Genomic DNA, 17,123 nt, shown 5'->3' on the forward strand with positions numbered 1-17,123 from the left:
ATGGAGGGGCAGGTTTAAAGAAAATATTTAAAAAGATTTCACTCTTGTCTTTAAATTGTTTCATTTTCTGTTTGAAAATAAAGGAAGTGAGGATTGTAATAGTAATTGCTGATTTCCTCCAATTTTTTTTTTTTTTTTTCTTAAACTTTCAAGGCTTCTCCCATCTTTTTTTAAGCGTTTTGTGCAAAAATAAATTGGCCAAAATTGGTACTGAACGGGGAAGGAGGTTTGGAAAAATTCATAAATTTTCCAATTTCTTTTTACCGAAAAGACATCTATTCTTTTTAAGTGAGTAACGCAAAAGAGAAAAAAGATTGGACAAAATTGGTCCGGACGAGAGGAAGGAGAAATTTCCAGTCCACGAATTTTTTTTTTTTTCAAAAAAGAGTTCCGGACCCCAGTTATGAACTCATTTGCATACAGCCAATCAGAGCTCAACTATCAAATTAATTTATGAGCGCATAACAAGTTCTGGGCGATAAGAATAAGGTCACTTGGGTAAGGAATGACCATGTTACTTTACTCTTTTAATAATGCTTGTTGTTCTTGTTAGGCATAATCTGAGGGCTGAATGGCACCTTTCCTTTCACACTTTTCAAACGGTCTGCCAGCACCAATGCGGTTTCTGCCACCAGCATAAGCCTTTGTTTACTTGACGACAAGGTCAAGGTGAGTTCTGATTTACTGTATGCAAATGAGTTCATTACTGGAGGCCGTAACTCTCGTGGGAAAAAAATTTTTGCGTCCCATCCAGGTGGAGAACCTATATGTCAATGAAACCAGGAAACCGATCCTTATGAGCCATACATGGCTCGAGAAGGAACAAACAACAGATGTCAATAACGGAGATTCCGATTCTGACAAGTTGGCTTTTTTGTTATCTTTTTAAATTCAATTTTGATCATGACAATGATGATAAATGAGGTTGAGTTTGTTGCTATCGGTTGGAGTAATACTAGTTTTATTGCTAGTCACGGCAGTGATGATTGCGATGGTGGTGGTGGTGGTCGTCGTCGTCGTCGTTGTGATGAATGTTTTTGACTTGTAAAACACATTTCTATTTAATGCCTTCCATTTTCTATGTTAGAATTCAAAAAATTTGTACATTTGGTAGCATAGTCTCTTGTGTTCAGTTATTTTATTATACTTATTTACTTTTGGTTGAATACATTTTTGTATATTTAAAAATTGGAATTTTGGAAAACAACAGTTTTAGTAATCATGATTTCCGTTTTTGTTTGAATTTTGTTAGTGAACAGGTCGCAGTCTCAAAGCGACGAAAATATTTTGGCAAATTAAATTTAAATGTTGAAGTGAATATAACGAGTTTTTGTGTGTTTCTTAAATGGATTATAAACACCTTCCACGCTGCAATTGTTTTAATTTTTTTAAGTTTATAGGATTTGGCTGCTATTTCTAGCATGTGGAAAGCCCTTTTAGGCTTAACTGCTTATGCAAATCGAAAACCAACTACGCATGCGCAAATGATCGAACTGGTTAAAAACACCGAATATTTGTGTCTGCGAATAATGATAAGGGAGGGTTGTTTGATTTTTTTTTATTGAAATTTTAGAAAAAACATTTTCCAGAATCATAGTGTCCATATTTTTCTATGTAGAATCCAAAAATACTTTTAGTAAAAAAAATATTTTTTTTAAGAATGGAGGTGGAGGTAATTTAAATTTCGAAATGCCGACTTTTTATCAGAATCGGAATCTCCGTTAACAAAATCGTCGGAATCTGAAAAAAATATTTTTAAAGAGCGGGTAGAATGTTTATTGTACTTCTCAACGAAAAATATAAGCGTGTGGATTTTAGTGGGGGCGCGTGGCTTAGTGGTTGGGGTGTTGGACTAGCGATCGTGAGGTTGTGGTTTCGATTCCTGGATCGAGCGATCTGTTGTGTTCCTGAACAAAACACTTTATTTTACGTTGCTCTAGTCTACTCTGTTGTAGAAATGTGTTTAGTCTGGAGCGGGATGGGCTGCACTGGGTTTTTTTTGGGGGGGGGGGTTGCCTATAATGCATGGCCGCAGTTAGTAAAAGCAGAGGATCTTTTTTTTTCTGTCTGCTTATTATTTCTTATCCCATGTCCTCTACTCAGAAACAGCTGAAAACATATCTGTAACCAAGGATCCTAAACTTCCTTCTTTCTTATTATTTCTTATACCATGTCCTCTACTCGGGAACAGCTGAAAAACAGATCTGTCTAAAGTGTAGTCGTTTCACTGACTACCTGTGAGCTCCATTAGAGCTGATCTGAGACGACACAACAAATAATGTTTCCTGATTTAAACTGGAAGCCAGCAATTTTGGGGGTTGGGGACTAGTTGATTACATCGCCATCAGTACTTCATAAAATCTATTTTATTCATCCCGAGAGCTGAAAAGAAAAGTTAACCACTTTGGGATTTAAACTCAGAAGGTAGAGAGTTGGAAAACACTGATGCTGTAGCGATTCCGCCACCTTGCAAGTTTGGTCCTCAACTCGACGAAAAGTTCGAGCATATTTAACCAGAATTAGCAGCCAGATTGACGTTCCTTCGATATAACTCGACAAACTCAACATTTGACAACAATTGACTTCGGGTATTTCCGTGACAGTCGTGAAATGGGAGGAGGAGGAAGCTAATGGGTTGTGTGTGCGTGCTTGTTTTTGTCTGTGTCTGTGTAAACTCCTGCTCGGAAATTTGCGGATTTTACATACACACATGATGCAGGTAAGAACAAATATGCAAGGCTTTTTTTTTTTATTCAAGTTTAAAATGAGAATTTGCTAGCATAATTTCGTTATATCTATAGGTACGACTAGAAAACAGTGGTCCCGGTGCGCGCACTCGCGTAGCCGCGCAAGCTAGTTGTGACTAGTCGATCCAACAACGACTACCTAGCAAAGTAAATTTTTTAAACAAAGTAAATAACACAAAGTAAGGATCGACTAGTCATGACTAGCTAGCACGAGATGCCAGTGCGCGCACCGGGACCACTGTTCTCAAGTAGTACCTATCTATATTCCACAACACATAAAAACAGAACAGACACAGACAAGAACAAGCACGCACACACAACCCATTAGCTTTCTTCTCCCATTTCACAACTGTCGCGGAAATACCCGAAGTCAAATGTTGAGTTTGTCGAGTTATATCGAAGGAACGCCAATTCTTTTATTGTGTACAATGATGGTTGTCCTGGCGCTAAACAAATTATCTAGTTTAACATCCGGTCACCAAAACAAAAACAAGCGTAAAAGGTGTAAAAAAAAAATGGGTAGTAAACGAATCTGAAAACAAAAATTTGCGCAAACGAACCGGGGGCTGAGGAAAGGACTTTTGGAAAATTCACACGATCCGATTTTCTTCTCCGATATATATATCGACTTTTTCAAGTATCACTTGAAAAGGAGAGTGAGAGTAGAGAGGCAAGTTTTGTCTAGCGAATGTTTCAAAAAAAGATGGGTGAATGTAGCAAGGATGGCACGTATGAATGACGAAGCCACCTTGAGCATAATCCTATGAACCCGGAAAATTTAAAACAGAGGGTTACCTACTTGCAAACAAATGTGGTAACATGTAACATCATTGACCGAGGTTACCGTGGTCTTTTCCGTGGGCTTTTCTTCCCACGGATAAACCTTATCTGCTTCTCCCTTTACACTTTACGCCATGACACTGTGATACATGATCCCTATTGATCGTTTTATTTTTCCTGTTTTTTCCCCCTTTTTTTTTTATTCTTTTCCTTTTACGATCCCTTTTGATCGAAAACCTAACCCACCTTTTTTTTTTCTCTCCCCCAAAAAGAAAAGCTCTACTTATTAATCTGTCCCGTCTGTGTGCAGCCCAGAACTCGGAACTTGTGAATCTTGTGAATTTTCTGAAGTCCTCTAAACCCAACTTCACCCCCGTTGCTTTCTGCGCATTTTTGTTTTCAGATTCGTTTCCTGCGTGGGCGTGAGGTAGAAAGATAACCATTTACCTCAAAGTTACGAAGGGAAAACATCGAATCTTGTGAACTTTTCGAAGTCCTCTCCCCACCCCCTGGGAAAAGATTTTCCCCATAAATTTCTTTATAATCGTAATCTATACCGTGTGAAAGGTATTTATATAAAACTAGCAGTATCGCCCGGCGTTGCTCGGGTTTGTAAGGGAAATAACTATATAAGCATTTTTAGAGAGTTATAGCAAAAAAATGCATTAAAAATGGAATAAAAAATGATGATCATTTTTTTTTTAAATCGTTGACTCAGTGTCTTCAAGCCATGAAGTCGTTGTTCTAAAAGAACGCTGGTCTCCTTGACAACGCTTTACGACGTTGATTTCCTTACATTCCCTTCCCCACAGCTTCACGAGGGAGGGAAGAAGGGGGAGAAGCAAACAGGTGCAGGTGTGACCGTGGACGCCATCGACACACGAAAAATTATGCATTAAAATGGAATAAAAAATGATGTTAAATTATTTTTAAAATCGTAGACTCATCGTAGACGCGCGCTAATAGCCAGACGGGCTCGATATGAATCACGACTATAAGATACCCGAATTTGGTTAAACTGCACCGCAAAATGTGGGAGTAGTTAGGAATCTAAATCGAAGGGGACAGACACTCACACAACTACAGTTTTATATATATAGATTTCATTAAGAAAAAAACCCATTTTCCTAAAAGTTATGAGGGAAAAACATTGGATCTTGTGGATTTTCCGAAGGCCTCCCCCCATCCCGTTGCTATCCGGGCATTTTTGTTTTCATATTCATTTCCTACACCTTTTTTTACACCCGTTGCACAATTTTTTTTTTCGATTTTGTTTCTGGGTAATAATATCAACATTAACCAACATATGGATGTATGTGTGTGTATATATATATATATAATATATATATATATATATATGTGTGTGTGTGTGTGTGTGTGTGTGAAAAATCCACCAGAATGGACGAAAGCGCTAAAATATGATATATGATATAAGTTATATGATGTATAAAAACATGTAATATACAAATAAATATCTGTAAATATAAAACATCCGAATTTCTGAGTACCTCATTTCTTCTAATATAAAATACTTGTACATCATCTCCAAACCTTCTGGTATATTTTTTTCTCTCTCCTTGTTTTTTCTGTAGAAGAGCGTAGGCTCGAAACGTAAACGACTTTTTCTATTCCTGAGCGTTATACTAATACATCTGTTTGTTTTGTACACCACCTGTCTTCGTCTTTTGATTTTTTCGTAAACTCTCCCAATATATATATATATATATATATATATATATATATATATATATACTAGCAGTATCGCCCGGCGTTGCTCGGGTTTGTAAGGAAATAACTATATAAGCATTTTTAGAGAGTTACTTCCCTTATAGATGCCAATTCGGGCTTTCTTAGCCATTTCTGTTTTGGTGTCTTCAAGCCACGAAGTCGTTGTTCTAAAAGAACGCTGGTCTCCTTGACAACGCTTTACGACGTTGATTTCCTTACACTCCCTTCCCCACAGCTTCACGAGGGAGGGAAGAAGGGGGAGAAGCAAACAGGTGCAGGTGTGACCGTGGACGCCATCGACACACGAAAAATTATGCATTAAAATGGAATAAAAAATGATGTTAAATTATTTTTAAAATCGTAGACTCATCGTAGACGCGCGCTAATAGCCAGACGGGCTCGATATGAATCACGACTATAAGATACCCGAATTTGGTTAAACTGCACCGCAAAATGTGGGAGTAGTTAGGAATCTAAATCGAAGGGGACAGACACTCACACAACTACAGTTTTATATATATAGATTTCATTAAGAAAAAAACCCATTTTCCTAAAAGTTATGAGGGAAAAACATTGGATCTTGTGGATTTTCCGAAGGCCTCCCCCCATCCCGTTGCTATCCGGGCATTTTTGTTTTCATATTCATTTCCTACACCTTTTTTTACACCCGTTGCACAATTTTTTTTTTCGATTTTGTTTCTGGGTAATAATATCAACATTAACCAACATATGGATGTATGTGTGTGTATATATATATATATATATATATATATGTGTGTGTGTGTGTGTGTGTGTGAAAAATCCACCAGAATGGACGAAAGCGCTAAAATATGATATATGATATAAGTTATATGATGTATAAAAACATGTAATATACAAATAAATATCTGTAAATATAAAACATCCGAATTTCTGAGTACCTCATTTCTTCTAATATAAAATACTTGTACATCATCTCCAAACCTTCTGGTATATTTTTTTCTCTCTCCTTGTTTTTTCTGTAGAAGAGCGTAGGCTCGAAACGTAAACGACTTTTTCTATTCCTGAGCGTTATACTAATACATCTGTTTGTTTTGTACACCACCTGTCTTCGTCTTTTGATTTTTTCGTAAACTCTCCCAATATATATATATATATATATATATATATATATATATATATATATACTAGCAGTATCGCCCGGCGTTGCTCGGGTTTGTAAGGGAAATAACTATATAAGCATTTTTAGAGAGTTACTTCCCTTATAGATGCCAATTCGGGCTTTCTTAGCCATTTCTGTTTTGGTGTCTTCAAGCCACGAAGTCGTTGTTCTAAAAGAACGCTGGTCTCCTTGACAACGCTTTACGACGTTGATTTCCTTACACTCCCTTCCCCACAGCTTCACGAGGGAGGGAAGAAGGGGGAGAAGCAAACAGGTGCAGGTGTGACCATGGACGCCAACTCCGTCGCCATCGACACACGAAAAATTATGCATTAAAATGGAATAAAAAATGATGTTAAATTATTTTTAAAATCGTAGACTCATCGTAGACGCGCGCTAATACTCAGACGGGCTCGATATGAATCACGACTATAAGATACCCGAATTTGGTTAAACTGCACCGCAAAATGTGGGAGTAGTTAGGAATCTAAATCGAAGGGGACAGACACTCACACAACTACAGTTTTATATATGTAGTTGTGTGAGTCTCTGTCCCCTTCGATTTAGATTCCTAACTACTCCCACATTTTGCGGTGCAGTTTAACCAAATTCGGGTATCTTATAGTCGTGATTCATATCGAGCCTGTCTGAGTATTAGCGCGCGCGTCTACGATGAGTCTACGATTTTAAAAATAATTTAACATCATTTTTTATTCCATTTTAATGCATAATTTTTCGTGTGTCGATGGCGGCGGAGTTGGCGTCCATGGTCACACCTGCACCTGTTTGCTTCTCCCCCTTCTTCCCTCCCTCGTGAAGCTGTGGGGAAGGGAGTGTAAGGAAATCAACGTCGTAAAGCGTTGTCAAGGAGACCAGCGTTCTTTTAGAACCACGACTTCGTGGCTTGAAGACACCAAAACAGAAATGGCTAAGAAAGCCCGAATTGGCATCTATAAGGGAAGTAACTCTCTAAAAATGCTTATATAGTTATTTCCCTTACAAACCCGAGCAATGCCGGGCGATACTGCTAGTATATATATATAATTTCAATACGGAGCAAACAATTCACGAAAAATAATTTGCAAACGAACGGCTGATTTCTGTAATTATTAATCAGTGTTTTTTGTTTTTGGGGGGGGGGGCCATTTAAATAAGAGTTTTGACTGTTATTTCCAGCGGGTAGGCATATTATGTCCTTAATAATAAGGGTAGAAATTGATATTAATTAATTAAAACCAGTGGCTTAGCATATTTTTAAAAATCCGAAAATTAAAAATTGTGTTACATACAAAATAAAGAATAATGACCACTAAAGTGGACACCTAATATGCTAAACATAGACGTCAAATCGCCATTACCACGAAGAGTGTGTTCTCAAGAAAAATTCGTGGTAATGGCGATTTGACGTCTATGTTTAGCACATTAGGTGTCCACTTTAGTGGTCATTCCTTTTGTGTGTGTGTGTGTATATATATATATATATATTATATATATATATATATATATATATATATATATATATGTGTGTGTGTGTGTGTGTGTGTATGTATATGTATTATTAAAAAGCAGCAGAAATAATACAAAAAGCTGTTACTCAGAGTTTCACGTTCCCGTTCGTCGGACAGTTTTGTTTAGAAATTGTCCGACGACCGGGAATGTGAAACTCTGAGTAACAGCTTTTTGTTATATTTCTACTGCTTTTAAATAAAGCATATTACTATACCTCTGGTATACGAGTACTATCCCCCCACCTTGTTTCGCATGTATGTGATTACTCTGGTATGTATATATTATGTGTGTGTGTGTGTATGTCTATATATATATATATTACTCTTTTACTTGTTTCAGTCATTTGACTGCGGCCATGCTGGAGCACCGCCTTTAGTCGAGCAAATCGACTTATTTTTTGTAAGCCTAGTACTTATTCTATCGGTCTCTTTTGCCGAACCGCTAAGTTACGGGGGCGTAAACACACCAGCATCGGTTGTCAAGCGATGTTAGTGGACAAACACAGACACACGAACACACACACACACACACACACACACACCCATATATATACATACATATATACGGCAGGCCTCTTTTCAGTTTCCGTCTATCAAATCCACTCACAAGGCTTTGGTCGGCCCGAGGCTATAGTAGAAGACACTTGCCCAAGGTACCACGCAGTGGGACTGAACCCGTAAGCAAGCTACTTACCACCCAGCCACTCCTGCGCCTCTGTGTGTGTGTATCTGTATTTGACGATATTACGTTAACTAAAAATAGTGATGGGGATTTCCCAAGCACAACAACACGCACACGATTTCACTTCCTCAAAAATGTGAATAAAAATCGTACCAAAAACTTCTACGTACTGTCGAGTAAGTTTACTACTGTTTCTTTACATCTCATTTTTGTACAATTTGTACAGCTGTTGTTGTTAACACGCTTCTTTTCGCCTAAAATTTGGAAGAATTTCCTTTTTATGATTTTTGTTTACAATTGAAATATTGCTTGCATGATGTAACCGGTTTATATAGATTCTTTTTGACATCACGGTGTCGGCCAGACTATCGGTTGTTGCTATATCTCACTGGTCACAAAGCGATTCATTTTCTTTCTTGACAGTACTCTTCTTTTCAACCCCTATCGTCTGCGAAGCGTTCTGAGTGGTCATTTCCGATCTCTTGGATACCATTCGGCAACTTCTCTGATTAAATGATGAAAGCAAGCTCGCGGACGTCGGACTTCGGAAATACCAACAAGTTGTAATTTTTCTAATTTGACGAGGATTTCTCAGATTTGTTTTCACGGTGCCTTTGAATATGCAGGGCTAATGCAGAATCGGGTAAGACTTCCGCCCCCCTCCAACCACCCTTTAAAAAAAATAATTGTTTTTTTCGGCTACGGGGAACATGAATCTGCGAAAAATTAGGCAAAAATCGATATTTCTAAATTACCACCCCACCCCCATTTCCTTCATTTTTAACTTTTTTACTCTCTTTACTCTTTTACTTGTTTCGGTCATTTGACTGCGGCCATGCTGGAGCACCGCCCCTAATCGAGCAACTCGACCCCGGGACTTATTCTTTTTGTAAGCCCAGTACTTATGCTATCGGTCTCTTTTGTCGAACCGCTAAGTGACGGGGACGTAAACACACCAGCACCGGTTGTCAAGCAATGCTAGAGGGACAAACACAGACACACAAACACATACACACACATACATATATATATATATATAATATATACGACAGGCTTCTTACAGTTTCCGTCTACCAAATCCACTCACAAAGCTTTGGTCGGCCCGAGGCTATAGTAGAAGACACTTGCCCAAGACACTGAACCTGGAACCATGTGGTTGGTTAGCAAGCTACTTACCACACAACCACTTTTAATATGCGGAAAAATACGGAGATTATGATTCTGAAAAAAAATTTCAAAAAATCTTTGTAAAATTTTTTTTTTCTAGATATGCAGAAAATCATGATTCGGACAAAAATTTTAAAACATTTCTGTACTTACGGTTAGGATTAGGGTTTTAGAGTTTTGGGGTTTTAGGGTTAGGGTTAGGGTTTTAGGGTTAGGGTTGGGGAAAAAAGTCAATATCATGATTCAGACAAAAATTTCAAAACATTTCTGTACTCACGGTTAGGGTTAGGGTTTTAGGGTTAGTGTTGGGGAAAAAAAGTCAAAATTGAAGAAGTTAGGGAAAAAGGAGGAAAAAATTTCACAATGCCGATTTTTGACAATTTTCCAGAACCTCCATATCCCAAAACGGGAATTTTTGGCAAAAAAAAATTACAAAATTAAACAAATTTGGGTGAAAATAGGTGGGGATGAGCAGAAGTCTTTCCCAGAATCACTCCTCACCTTGAAAATGCATTCTACATTAATTCACATATTTGTTTTCTTGTGATTTACCTTACCTTTATTTCGCATTGTTTTTGGCCTTACCCATGATCTTTTATACAATATTTTTTTTAAAGTTTTTTTTCGGTTTCCTACGTTTTAGATGTCGGTGATTACAAATATACAAAAATATAAAACATGTTTTCAAATCCCGCCCCGTCACCCTTAATTTAGAATTTTGAACTTTTTTCGAAATTTTTTTAAAACCGCCTTTTCCAAATTTAAAATCCCCAACTCAACCTCCCCTTTCCCAAAATTTTTAATTTTTCAACTTTCACCACCACCCACTTCAGGGTATATATATATATATATATATATATATATATATATACACAGATAGATAGATAGATTGATAGATATGAATACAATGATCCCTCGCTACTTCACAGTTCAACTACCACGGATTCATGACTTCACGGATTTTAAAAATATATATATATATATTTATGAACACCTAACATTTTTCATTAAATCTATTAAAATATTAATAATAAATATTATTTCCTAGAAACAACAAAACCAGAGTAAAATAGCAAAAAAGCATATACAGAGGTATTTGAACTTAAGACGGGCTGTGATTGGTGCAATGGAAAGAGACAACGAACCACAGCTTTGTATTTTGTAATCTGGCCTGTGTAACGGTAACAATCTTTATTTTTAAAAATTTAAAGTGTTATTGCTTAACAGTTGTCCTTGTTATTAATAGACTATTGTAATGGGTGGGTTGTTAACAGTACAGGGAGGGTTTTAAAAGTCCAAATACACGTTAAATAAGTACTGTAAATATGGTGTCCCTACTTCGCAGAAATTCAGTTAGCGCGGCCATTCTCGGAACCAATCTACCGCGATAAATGAGGGATCACTGTAAACGAATAGGCAGACAAATAAATAAATGGATGAAAAAGTTCAAAGTTTAAAATTGGGAGAGGGGTGAAATTTCAACCTGTTATTAAACTTTATAACATTAATTATTAAACATACTAGCTGGCACCATGCCATCAAAAATGACGGCTAATTTCAATATTTTATATATAAATTAGCAGAGATACTCGGCTTTGCTCGGGATTAAAATGGCATAATTTTTTTAGTGTTTTAGTTTCAGTTGTGTAACTGCGACTATGCAGGAGCACTGCCTTTGGTCGAAAAAATCGACCACAGGATTTGTAAGCCTAGTACTTACTCTATCAGTGTCTTTTGCCAAACCACTAAGTTATGGGAGCATAAACACAGCAATATCAGTTGTCCAGCAATGGTGGGGGTACAAACACACACACACACAAATATACACATATATACGAGTCTTCTTTCTACACACATATATGTATATATACATATATATATACACACACACACACACACATATATATATATATACACATGCACACACATATATATATGCATATATACATACATATATATACATAAATATACATATATATATATAATATATATAAATATATACATACATATAAGTACATACCTACATATATATGTATATATACATGCATAAATGGGTACAGGACATCAAAAAAAACATTGAACACAATGAGAAACGAAAACATAAAAGCAAAAACATAGAAATGAACTTTTTTCAAACAACGAAAAAAAAAAACAAAGAAGCAAGACATACAACAGTTGTCTTCAGTTGTCTCTGTTTCATCTATATATATAGTGGCTTCATGCAGGCATAGTGTGAATTTAATCCTCAATCACCAAATTTCATGTAACAGTTCAACAGCACTTTTCTCATGATAAAACAACAGTTTTTCTGTGAGTGACAGCAGTTACATTTGCCAGATGCCTTCGCCAAGCAGAATAATGTCTTTGCCACTTGACCCTTCTAACCTCTTCTAGGCCACCAAAAGCTAGACTAGAGATAACAGACTTCCAACGAAATCTATTGTTCTCAACAACATGTCTATCCTTCTAGATGGTTTTGGATAGTTATAAATACTAGAATTTGGTGAGGCAAAATCAGTTAGTGAGAGCAAAAGTTAGTGAACGGACAACTAGAGTCATGGCCACAAGCAGGCAGCCACTAAAGACAAACAGCCAGAAGGAGAAAGAAAGTTAGAATCAGTAGCTATGAGACACAACTTCCCTCAACTCTCTCACTCTCACTGGCTCACATTCTTTTCTCTAGAACTTTACCCCATCTCTATATGTAGGTTACTACTACACAGCGAAGAGAACACAAACACCAACTATACAAGGAGTGAACTTCCTTTATCTCACATGTCCTTCCATTTATATTATATCCCACACCCGCTTGTTGAGATATGGCACTATATCAAATAACTATAAATAAATATTTCTTTACAACTTCGATCACTGTTCTTCTTCCATCTTGCGCATCTGCAACAGCAACACCCGATACAATTGCTAACTGCCAACTCCAACATATATCATAATGCAAACTGTTACACTGATGACCACTGATTCCACCTTAACCAACCAATAGCAATACTGTCACATACAATTGGTGACCCTGACTAGAAAGAACTACTTTCTTTTGATATGACAAGAGCCATTATATATTGTTACAACTACCATAACAGGCATCGATTACACTGGTGACCCTGTCTAAAAACAAGTGCTACATTCTAATGCTACAAGTCGCTGCATTTTGCTGACTTCAAACTAAAGAACTATAGTTTTCATCTCAACAGTTGCTAAACTAGAGAAAAAGAATAACAACCTTTATTACCACCAAGATGCAACTTCGTTCCACTTCTTACAGAACACGCAACAGAAAGCACTATACTGTGATGCAAACTGCAATTAACTTCACTACAACGCAACCCTGCCAATGCACAAAGAATTCGCTAACCATGGAACCCTGATTTAACTGGAAGAAAATGCAAAAGCCCACACATGCATCCTTTTCGGCTCACACATGCTTTTCATCTCATCCCGATGTACAGACCCTGCATTTTCTGCGAACTTTTGCACATATATAAAACTCTCATATAAACTTTCAACAACTCTTTTTCTTTGCATGCACATTTTTTTTTCACTTTCCATAGTAGACTTTTAACAAAGGACACTATTTTCAGCTAAGATTGCCAACTTTTGTTTACTCATTTCTGTACCATTCATTTCTTTTGCTGCACCACACAATGCTAAAACTGTCACATTCATGCAGCACAACATGCCTTTCTCGCTTGTCTTCAAGCTCCCTACACCCTTACAGACACTACTCGCCTCTGTAAGACCCTAGGCTGGTCACATATACATAGAGAAAGTTGTTCGTCCCTTACAATGTGCCAGCATGCCACACTTTTGCTCCTGCACATTCAAGGCATTTACTACCTCAACCATTGGCATATTCAACACTGTATTTGTTATCACTGCATTAACATACTACTTCAGCTATGAGCCCTTTTGCACAACCACACACACCTCTATTATGCCTACTGCCTTGTTTTTCAACACATCTGTGCCAGCTCAGCTCAGCTCTTTTCCCTACTTGATGCACGTCAGATGGTCACATGCCCTGCGCTCATGTTTAGACATAATTTCCCTCTGTTAGACCCCTGTTTGGTCACATAATGAAGAAAATTACCTGTCTTGCACATCACTCCAGCATACTGCACTGTTTTTCTTGCTAACTTCAGCAATTATCCATGACAACAGTACCAGACACATTTCACTTCTGAAAAACCTTCAAGGCATTTCACACACTGCAATCCTGCAGGAAGATCTTCAATATCATGGAATGAGAATAAACTCACTCACTCGCCTGGGCTTATTTTACAGTGAATTTTCATACGTGCACCTGTACTCACGTATACACCCCCACGTGCTTGCAAGCACTAACTCATTTTCCGTACTGCACAGTTACTGACTGCACACATTTTTGCATGCAAAGCAACATCACTATTCAGACTTATCCGATCAGAAAATTGTCCCGCATACACTTCAATGATCCTCTCTCCTGATATGCAAAATTTTTCTTCAGCCATGCATTTCTTTCAATCACTCATTTCCTTTTTCTGGAACCTCTCTGGAGGGGGAGTGATGTAGTGGCTTCATGCAGGCATGGCATGGATTTGATCCTCAATCACCAAATTTCACTTAAAAGTTCAACAGCACTTTTCTCATGGTAAAACAACAGTTTCTCTGTGAAGGACAGCAGTTATATTTTCCAGATGCCTTTGCTAAGTAGAATAATGTCTTTACCACTTGACCCTTCTCACCTCTTGTAGGCCACCAAAAGCTAGAATAGAGATAACAGACCTCCAACAAAATCTATTGTTCTCAACAACATGTCTATCCTTCTAGCTGGTTTTGGATAGTTATAAATACTAGAATTTGGTGAGGCAAAATCAGTTAGTGAGAGCAAAAGTTAGTGAACGGACAACTAGAGTCATGGCCACAAGCAGACAGCCACTAAAGACAAACAGCCAGAAGGAGAAAGAAAGTTAGAATCAGTAGCTATGAGACACAACTTCCCTCAACTCTCTCACTCTCACTGGCTCACATTCTTTTCTCTAGAACTTTACTCTATCTCTATATGTAGGTTACTACTACACAGCGAAGAGAACACAAACACCAACTATACAAGAAGTTAACTTCCTTTATCTCACATACCCTACCACTTATATTATATCCCACACCCGCTTGTTGAGGTATGGCACTATATCAAGTAACGATAAATAAATATTTCTTTACAACTTCAATCACTGTTCTTCTTCCATCTGCAACAGCAACACCCAATACAATCGCTAACTTCCAACTCCAACACATATCATAATGCAAACTGTTACACTGGCAACCAACACCTTAATACATATATATACACACATACTTACATAGATATATATGATGATGATGATGATGAGATATATATATATATATATATATATATATATACATACATATATATATACAGTAAATGAAGTATAAGGATTTCGGTCCTCACCTCCTTTATATTCTTTTATTTATTTGTTTCAGTCATTTGACTGTGGCCATGCTGGACCACTGCTTTTAGTCAAACAAGAACTTATTCTTTGTAAGCCTAGAACTTATTCTATCGGTCTCTTTTGCCGAACTGCTTAGTTACAGGGACGTAAATACACCAGCATCGGTTGTCAAGTGATGGTGAGGAGAGAAACACAGATACCCAAACACACACATATATATATAGATGACAGGCTCATTTCAGTTTTCCATCTACCAGATCCACTCACAAGGCTTTGGTCGACCGAAGGCTAGCGTAGAAGACACTTGCTACGCAGTGGGACTGAACCCAAAACCATGTGGTTGGTAAGCAAGCTACTTACTACACAGCCACTCCTACACATACATAGATATGTATATATACATATATATATACACACACACACACACACATATATATATATATATATATATATACACACATATATGCATACATATATATAAATATATACAAAATAAGCAACAGGATATCAAGAAGTAAGTGATGCAGTACGGCTATTTCAAGTGGCTCTATTTAATTGAACAATGCAATCATTACATCAATTTAAATGCAGGGCTATCATCAGCTGCTCAAATAAATAGAATTTCAATCAGTTGGACACATTAATATAATTTTACTCAAATACTTTAACAGAGCAAGAAGATGGAAGAAATTCATGTTGTTGCTATAGTAGCTAAGAATATACTACACTTCCAAGAAAAGCATGAAGCTTACTTGGGTCATAACTTGTAAAGGATTGTGGTTCATTTCAGATTTATTTGTCTTTTATCAACTACTAAATCTAAAACTAAAGGACTGTGTCTGTTTGGAATGCATGGCAAGAGTGAGTTGACAGCCCATGGCTAGGTATGGTCATAAATATTATCAAGATATTAGGTGTAGTAAATTGGGTATAAAATAACTGTCTATAAAGGAAGCTGGGTAAGGGAAGACCCTAAATCATAATGTTAATTACCAGTTAAAGGGGCAAGACACTAATAAAACCTATGATGTTAATACAGAGGAAACTTTATCATGGGGTACTATGGGTGATCATTTATAAACAATACTGTTATGTTGTATAAAGATAAAATTTAAGATTCTCAAAAATGATATCACCAAAATAGGTAAAATGTGTATATATACATATCAATTTTCAACCTTAAAAAGAAAGATTACATAGAATCAGTTTAATATTCATTCATGTACTTAATTGTATGCTTATTCAGTGGTTTCGATAAAGACTGCTCTGGGCATTTACTTATGGAATACTGGAAAGATAAACATGCTATGTATGTAGTAATTATAAACCAAGAATCAGAGAAATAAAGATGTGTACAGATACATGCACATATTTCTCTATGTGCACACATACACAAATATTTATACAATTATATGGATATAGTATAACCATCTCGCATAGACTTAAGTAACTAAAAAGTATCTATTTACAAACAAGAAATATAACAATTTATAAGGGATAAGGTGTTAATAGGTTATGCATATATACACATATACAAATATTTATATGTTTATATGGATATAGTATAACCATTTCACATAGACCTAGTAGCTGAAAAATCTCTAAGAACAGTAACAATTTTAAGGGTTAATAAAATAAAATAAGAATTTATAGAAAATGATAAGAAATATATATAACTTACATTTAAAGAGACGGTATTAAAATTTGAGGTAGGGAAGAGATAAAGGAAACCCTAAGAGAAGAGGTAGTAGGTCTGGGAGAAGTATGGGCAGTTGGAGGTATTCCAACTGAAGATATTTTTTTAAGTTGCAATGTTACAGGTACTATTACACCTATGATTTTATAGTTTCTCGTGGGTATATAATTAGGAGAATTACATAAAAGCCATTACAAATATACATAATA

The 17,123-nt window shown here is 36.6% G+C and overlaps 1 protein-coding gene across 7 annotated transcripts in view; it reads left to right on the forward strand.

Moving 5' to 3' along the window:
• Positions 1–526: 526 nt before the first annotated feature.
• LOC115228691 (baculoviral IAP repeat-containing protein 7-A) overlaps positions 527–17,123 on the forward strand; it is a 71,689-nt gene continuing 55,092 nt past the window's right edge. The window contains exons 1-2 of one of the 7 annotated variants that reach the window (XM_029799233.2): positions 8,746–8,762; positions 10,802–10,934. The gene's annotated coding sequence lies outside the window, so the exon portion shown is untranslated. The other 6 variants (XM_036500406.1, XM_036500409.1, XM_036500411.1 and 3 more) reach the window with 6 other exon arrangements.

This window comes from Octopus sinensis, linkage group LG2, assembly GCF_006345805.1.
Source record: "Octopus sinensis linkage group LG2, ASM634580v1, whole genome shotgun sequence".
NCBI classification, from domain to species: Eukaryota; Metazoa; Mollusca; class Cephalopoda; order Octopoda; family Octopodidae; genus Octopus; species Octopus sinensis.